This window comes from Colobus angolensis, unplaced genomic scaffold, assembly GCF_000951035.1.
Source record: "Colobus angolensis palliatus isolate OR3802 unplaced genomic scaffold, Cang.pa_1.0 Scaffold511, whole genome shotgun sequence".
NCBI lineage: Eukaryota > Metazoa > Chordata > Mammalia > Primates > Cercopithecidae > Colobus > Colobus angolensis.
The window spans coordinates 475046-482781 of NW_012118611.1; positions in this window are offsets into that span (position 1 = coordinate 475046).

Here is a 7736-nt window from a genome sequence, read left to right on the forward strand (position 1 = left end):
GCTAGTTTTTTGTATTTTTTTAGTAGAAACGGGGTTTCACCGTGTTAGCCAGGATGGTCTCGATCTCCTGACCTCATGATCTGCCCGTCTCGGCCTCCCAAAGTGCTGGGATTACAGGCTTGAGCCACCGCGCCCAGCCTATTTTAAATTTTAAAAAAAGTTTTATTGAAGGCCGGGTGCGGTGGCTCACACCTGTAATGCCAGCACTTTGGGAGTCCGAGGCAGGCAGGTCACCTAAGGCCAGGAGTTTGGGACCAGCCTGGCCAACATGGTGAAACTCTGTGTGTACTAAAAATATAAGATCAGCTAGGTGTGGTGGTGCGCCCCTGTAATTCCAGCTACTGGGGAGGCTGAGGCAGGAGGATCACTTGAACTTGGGAGGCAGAGGTTGCAGTGAGCCGAGATGGAGCCATGGCACTCCAGCCTATACGACAGAGTGAGACTGTCTCAAAAAAAAAAAAAAAAAAAATTGAATGTGAACTGCAGGAGGGCAAGAGAAAAAGTAAAACTTTAAAAAATACAACTTTTAAAAAATGTGTTGGGGCCAGATACCATGGCTCATGCCTGCAGTCCCAGCACTCTTGGAGGCCAAGGCAGATGGATCACTTGCCCGGGAGTTGGAGACCAGCCTGGGCAACATGACAAAGTCTCGTCTCTCTTTTTTAAAATACTAATAATAAAACAGTTTGTTGGACAAGGGATTGCAACCTGGAATACATGTGCTATGTCGGACCATAGGTGCTGCATTGGGGGAGGTGGGCAAGGAGAAGCTTTTTAGGCAAAAAAGGGGAAGTTCACTGTCAGAGGCAAAATTATGTCATACGTGTTCATTGGTTTCGTTGGCTTTTATTCGTGATTCATGAATTGAGGCAGCCTTCATTCTACAAAATAGAATAAAAGTCCCTGCCTGAATTAGCCAGGCGTGGTAGTGGGCGCCTGTAGTCCCAGCTATTCAGGAGGCTGAGGCAGGCGAATGGTGTGAACTAGGGAGGCGGAACTTGCAGTGAGCCAAAATGCGCCACTGCACTCCAGCCTGGGCGGCAGAGCGAGACTCCATCTCAAAAAAATAAAAATAAAAATAAAAAGGCCCTGCCTGCGCGATAGCAGAACCATGGGTTTTGTAAGGTGAGGAAAATAGGGAAACAAGATAGAAAAATAACAGATTGGTAACTTTAGCTTACTTCAGGTTACTCTTTTGTAAGGGTTAGAGAGCAGAAGGGACTTCCTTATTATGCCGACTGAGGAAAAACTAATCTGTTTTGGGATTTATTTTCTTATGTGGTATTTCACATAAGTGATTTAATTTTAGTTTGGTCTGGTCTATTGAACCTAGCGCAAGAGCTCAGTCCAAAACAATGGCCTCCCATGATTTTTTAAAAACAATTTTTACCCATTTTGATCCGGCTGTCACCTAGCTTGACCAAGACTTAAAAGTGCCTCTCTCAGTTACTGTCAGTTTGGGTTTCTGATCTCAACACGTTATCACGTCATTGATAGGTTACAGTGTCTTCATGATCATGCCTTTTTTTTTTTTTTTTTTTGAGACGGAGTCTTGCCCTGTCGCCTAGTGCAACAGCACAATCTCGGCTCACTGCAACCTCCGCCTTCTGGGTTCAAACAATTCTCCTGCCTCAGCCTCCCGAGCAGCTGGGATTACAGGTGCCCACCACCATGCCCAGCTGATTTTTGTATTTTTAGTAGAGATGGAGTTTCACCATGTTGGCTAGGCTGGTCTCAAACTTCTGACCTCATGATCTGCCCTACTCGGCCTCCCAAAGTGATGGGATTACAGGCGTGAGCCACCACGCCTGGCCATGATCATGCATTTCTTTCCGTTTTTGTCATTCCAGCTGAAGAGGGACCATTTGATGTTCAACAGATGGTCACATGCAAACACTTAAAACATTTGAAAGGATACAGTGCACCAGGGAGACCACTATTGTGACTGTCAGGAGGATAATACCAATGGTTTGGAGTATGTTCCTTAGCCAGGGTCCCTGTGAACCCAACCAACGAAAACTGAATAGATCAAACTATATAAAATGGGTCTACCCATTTTAACCAAGTAGTCTGTTTGTTAATTTTTTGCAACTGAGTCTACAATACCTGATGTATTTATCCTTGTGCAACAAGATGTGCCAGAAACCACACAAGACCCATTCGTGTTCAGCTAGTAGGTAATCTATGTAAAATTAAGGCAGGCAGTGAGAAAAAGGGGGTCTGGTTTGCTTTGGTGCCAAACAGTTGCATTAGGGATGTTGCCAAACTTACCCACTAAGTAAACTAAAGAGTCTGTTGGGTCATAAAGATCAGAGTCTGGCCTGACAGACCCAATATTTTTATCAGGTAACCCACAAAAGCTACTGGTGTGAAATTCTAACTACTGAAAGAGGTAGGCATGAGCAAGGAAAAATTGAGAGGGGCAAGAGGCTAGTCTTGTTTGGATATCTGGGGAAAAGCATCACAGTGTAAAATTGTCAACTTCTGGTCCTGATTTGTATTATGACTGTCTCTGGTTATGACAACAGGTGGTTTGGTGAACTCTGTATGGTCCACACATTGGCATGAGACTTGTCCCTTGATGTTTACATCAAGTTGTCCAGCTTAGTAGTTTTGTTCTTAAGATGGAGAATTGTCAACATATGTTGGAGGAAACAAGAAGAATTCAGGGTCCAGTCCATTCTGCAGGTAGATAACAAAAACTCTAGAACAACAAACAAGGCTACAATCTAATAACAAGTATACTATAATGTTCTTTCTTCTGAAACATACATTTTCTCTTTACAGTTGCCCCTCATTTCTACCAGAGATAATCAGAGTAAGACTAATTTGTTTGCAAAATGTTTAGCCTCATCAGACTTGCTCTGCTTATTTAGATAAGTTCAGTGAGAATAGCAATCAACCACATAGACTCTTTTGAAGTTTGCTTGGCTGGAACTTTAGATCAGGAATCTCAGAATGAACTTTAAAAAATCTTTCAATGCTAGGAATCCAGTGTAGATAGAATGTGTCTCTAAGTACTGTAGGCAAAGTCTGTGTCTACAGTCTCAATTTCAATATCCCAGTCATAATATAACCAATATTTCCAATTGTGTCCTGTTATAAAGAGGGAAGATTCTCCTCCTCCTTCTTCCTCTTCTTTCTTCTTTCTTCCTCTTCTTCTGTCAGGGCCTCACTCTGTTGCCCAGGCTGGAGCACAGTGGTGCAATAATAGCTCCCTAGAGCCTTAACCTTCTAGCCTCAAGTGATCTTCCCTCCCATCTCAGCCTCCCAAAGTGTTGGGATTAATCCCTCATTTTTGGGAGGCTGAGATGCCCAGCCAACAGCAGATTCTATTGAACATATATAAATAATATTTTGTCATAAAAATAAGAATCCTCATGAGTGGTTTCTAAATTCTGGAAGGATCAGGTAGGGAGAAAAAAGCAAATGTCTCTATTTTTGTTCACAAAGGTATAAGTTACCAAATTACCTTAAGCTATAGATAGCCTAAAAGAAAAGGTTTCCTTAAATCTGAAAAACGAAAGAACCAGCAATATTTTTGAATTTTAAAAAGACATAGAAACCCATAATTCATCAGTCCATTTAGTCTCATGTGATTAATTTTTGTCCTGCTTGATGTTGGGTTAGCAATTTGGTGAGTCTAGTTTTTCCCTTAGAGTTCTAGAAATTCTTACCCAGCCCAATGGTATGATCTTAAAATCATCAGAAACCTATACTTGTCACAGTCTTTTCCATCTGTGGTGTCCTGATATAGAGATGTTGTCCACAGTTCCTAGGTCATAGTTCCAAGAACCATTGTTACAGTCTTTTGTTATAATGTTGGGTGCTTTGGGTCTCAGGAGACAGAATATCTCTGCCCTTCTCTTTCACTTGCCCAAGGCAGGACTCTAATCTGATTGTGGATCAAAAGACCCTCATTCCAGAAAGGGCCCTTCCCCATACTCTGGAGGAAGGACGTGGAGATGTCTTGCTAGGTTTGGATCAGACTTTCTTTTTTTTAATTCAATCATGTTTTGACACAGTTATCCATGCTTCTATCATGGACAACCAATAAAGTATAGAAGGCCCACAGGGAGGGTTTGGGGGGCATCGAGAGAGCTGAACATGTGAAGGCTGAGAGAAAGGTGAAGAAGAACTCATCCACAGGCTGGGAGGGTGTTGCACTCTAACTCCATGAAGACAGAAGCTCCTGCGCTTAGGACCCTTCCAGACCTCGCCTTATGCGTCTCTTCATCTCGCTGTTGATTTGTATCCTTAAAAATACCCTTTTTAATAAACCAGCAAACATAAGTGATATCTTAACTCAACTGCCACTGCACTGCCATCATAGACACCAGCCACATGCAGCCTATCAAGCTGGCCAGGGTCACCAAGGTTCTGGGCAGAACCAGCTCTAAGGGACAGTGCATGCAGATGCGCATGGAATTTATGGAGGATACGAGCTGCTCCACCATCCACAATGTAAAAGGCCCCATGTGCGAGGGTTTTGTGCTCACCCTGGAGTCAGAGCCAGAGGTCGGGAGGTTGCACTGATCTTGGCTGCTCGCTGGGTCTTGGATGTTGGGTTCGACCACTTGACCGGTGAGAATGGTGTGCTGCGTTCTCCTTTATTTTATTCTTGGCCTGCCACACAGGAATTCAGATGAGTCTTTAAATAAAGCGTTTGTGTTTCAAGTTAAAAAAAAAAATTGGCCGGGCACGGTGGCTCACGCCTATAATCCCAGCACTTTGGGAGGCCGAGGCAGGCAGATCACCTGAGGTCAGGCGTTTAAGACCAGCCTGGCCTACATGGCAAAACCTCGTCTCTACTAAAAATACAAAAGTTAGTTGGGCATGGTGGTGGGTGCCTGTGATCCCAGCTACTCAGGAGGCTGAAGCAGGAGAATAGCTTGAACCCGGGAGGCGGAGGTTGCAGTGAGCCGAGATCATGCCGCTACACTCCAGCCTGGGCAAAGGAGCAAGACTCTGTCTCAAAACAAAAACAAAAACAAAAAACAAAACAAAACAAAAAAACATGTTTCCCTGAGTTCCGTGAGCCACTCTAGCAAATTAATAAAACCCAAAGAGAGGGTTGTGGCACCCCCAACTTGAAGCCAATTAGTTAGACGTTCCCGAGACCTGGACTTGGAACTGGTGTCTGAGAGTGTCGGGGGCAGTCTTGGGGACTGAGTCCCAAGTCTGTGAAATCTGACACTATCTTCAGGTAGATAGTGTTAGAATTGAATTGGAGGACACCTCGCTGGTGTCTACTGCCTGGTGTGTGGTGAAAAACCCTACACCTTTCGTCACAAAAGTCTTCTGTGTTGTCATGGTGGTGTGAGAACAAAGCAAAAACCCGATTTGAGAGAGTTTTTCCCAAAGCACCAAGGTTTCCATGCATCTCCTTGAAGACACAACCACTTTAGGATTATAGTTGCTTGCAAAACACTTTTAGAAAAGCATGATTATAAACCAATTAACTGTGAACAACCAGACTTTAAATGGCCATGGGTAAAGATCTGATGAGAGTGCCTAATAATAATGTTTCAGTTGACAAGAAAATTTAATTATTTCTGTGGCATACAACAATTTAATAAAATAACCAAAATCATGGCTAACATACTGGAGTCTTAGGAATTTTATACAATTTATGAAACACATATTAATAACACGTTCATACAAAAATAATTCAAAGATAGCTTAGCATCAGTTATTTGACAATACTTCCCATATAGTTTTGTTTTGAGACAGAGTCTGGTTCTGACACCCAGTGTCACCCACTCTGTACTCTGGGTGACAGAGTACAGTGCTGCAATCTTGGCTCACTGCAACCTCCACCAACCAGGCTCAAGCAATCCTTCCACCTCAGCCTTTCGAGTAGCTGGGACCACAGTTGTGTGCCACCATGCCTGGCTAATTTTTTGTTTTTTGGTACAGATGGGGTTTCACCATGTTGCCCAGGCTGGTCTTGAACTCCTGAGCTCAAGAGATCCATCCACCATGGCCCCACAGAGTGCTGGAATTACAGGTGTGAGCCACTATGCCTGGCCCCCATATAATTTAATATGCCAAATGAAAATAATCGGTTTGATATATCTCTTTTGGATGTTCCAGAGGCCTTCTGGAATATCCCAAAATTAGCTTGACTCAAAAAGACTTAATTTGGAATTGGATTTTGGGAAATTTGTCAAAATGTAAAAAGGTTTAAAACACTTGATTAAAATCAGATCACAGGTCACTGTGGAATAATAGTCATTGATTTAACCAGAGTAATAAAATACTTCAAAAGGCAAATATAGGTTACAGAGTTGTCAACAAAAACTTAGGTATTTAATATTGTGAAGACTCACTTAAATAATCAAAGACCCAGGCTGGGCATGGTGGCTCACACCTGTAATCTCAGCATTTTGGGAAGCTGAGGCGGGTGGATTTCTTGAGTTCACGAGTTTGAGACCAGCCTGGGCAACATGGTGAAACCTTATCTTGACAAAAAAATACAAAAATTAGCTGGGCCTGGTGGTGTGCACCTGTAGTCCCAGCTACTTGAGAGGCTGAGGTGGGAGGATGCATAAGCCTAGGTGACGGAGGTTGCAGTGAGCCAGGATGGTGCCACTGCCCTCCAGCCTGGGCAATAGAGCCAGACATCGTCTCAAAAATAAATAACTAAATAAAAATAAAAAATAAAGACCTAATAAAAGCCAAAGCACAAAAAATTATCTTGATAAAACACAAAATCTTCTTTTCCCACACCAATTGAAAGGAAAAAGAATCCTTTAAATTCTCAGACCAATACTCCAAGAAAACTTTGTCATCTTAACAAAGAGCAAATACTACTTTTGCACCAGTGTACTATTAATGCTAAAGCTAATTTTAATAAAACCATTCAAATAAATCCATTCAATTTCAGTCAGGTTTGATAACACAAAATTTCCACAAACCATTTATAACCCCTTTGTTAAACAAAAATATGTTCTTCATATCTTTTCCTATCAAACACATATTTTTTTCCCTTGCAGAGTTGTTTTCTTTCTAGTAGTTTAATCCCATATGTTATTATAATTTTTAACTGTTAGAATCTTAATTTCTAGAATACTAGCAAGCATTGTGGTGAACTTATATCAGCATTCCCCATTTCATAATTTCTGGAAACAATATTTCATATTACTAGACCTAAATACACTTAGCTTCTCTATATCATATAAAAACACGATGCCAAAGTGTTTAAACTTATGCTTAGTAATTAATGTTTCAGTATGCTAACTTACTTAAGACATATGTATACCCATGTGAAGGAAGCGTCTGGATGAAGTCCATCTGCCAAACCCTGTGTGGCCCATTAGGCAGGTCAGAATGGCCAAGGGCTGTTCACACTGGTTTTCCAGGTTTGATTTCAAAGCAGGTCTGGCAGGCGAGGTAAGCCCTTTTAGCAAGTCCATTGACATGGCCCTACCAGTACTGTTTCATAAAAATGATCCTCTTTTCCACAGCCCCATGGCTTAATTCATGCACAATACTTAACAGAAATTTCATGGAGAAAAGTAAAAGTGCAGGCCTTTTACTTGGTCCACAGCAGAGTTCCTCTCTATCACTGAACCATCAGCCTGTATTTTTCCCATTGTGGTTTTTTTTTTTGGCCTCTGGTGCTCGGTAATGTTCATCTTTAGTCATTGTTCTAAGATCATATCCTTTGGAAATCTTTCCAATTGGATAATTCCATGACAGAGAATTGATCAGTAGGACTTTTTTTTTTTTTT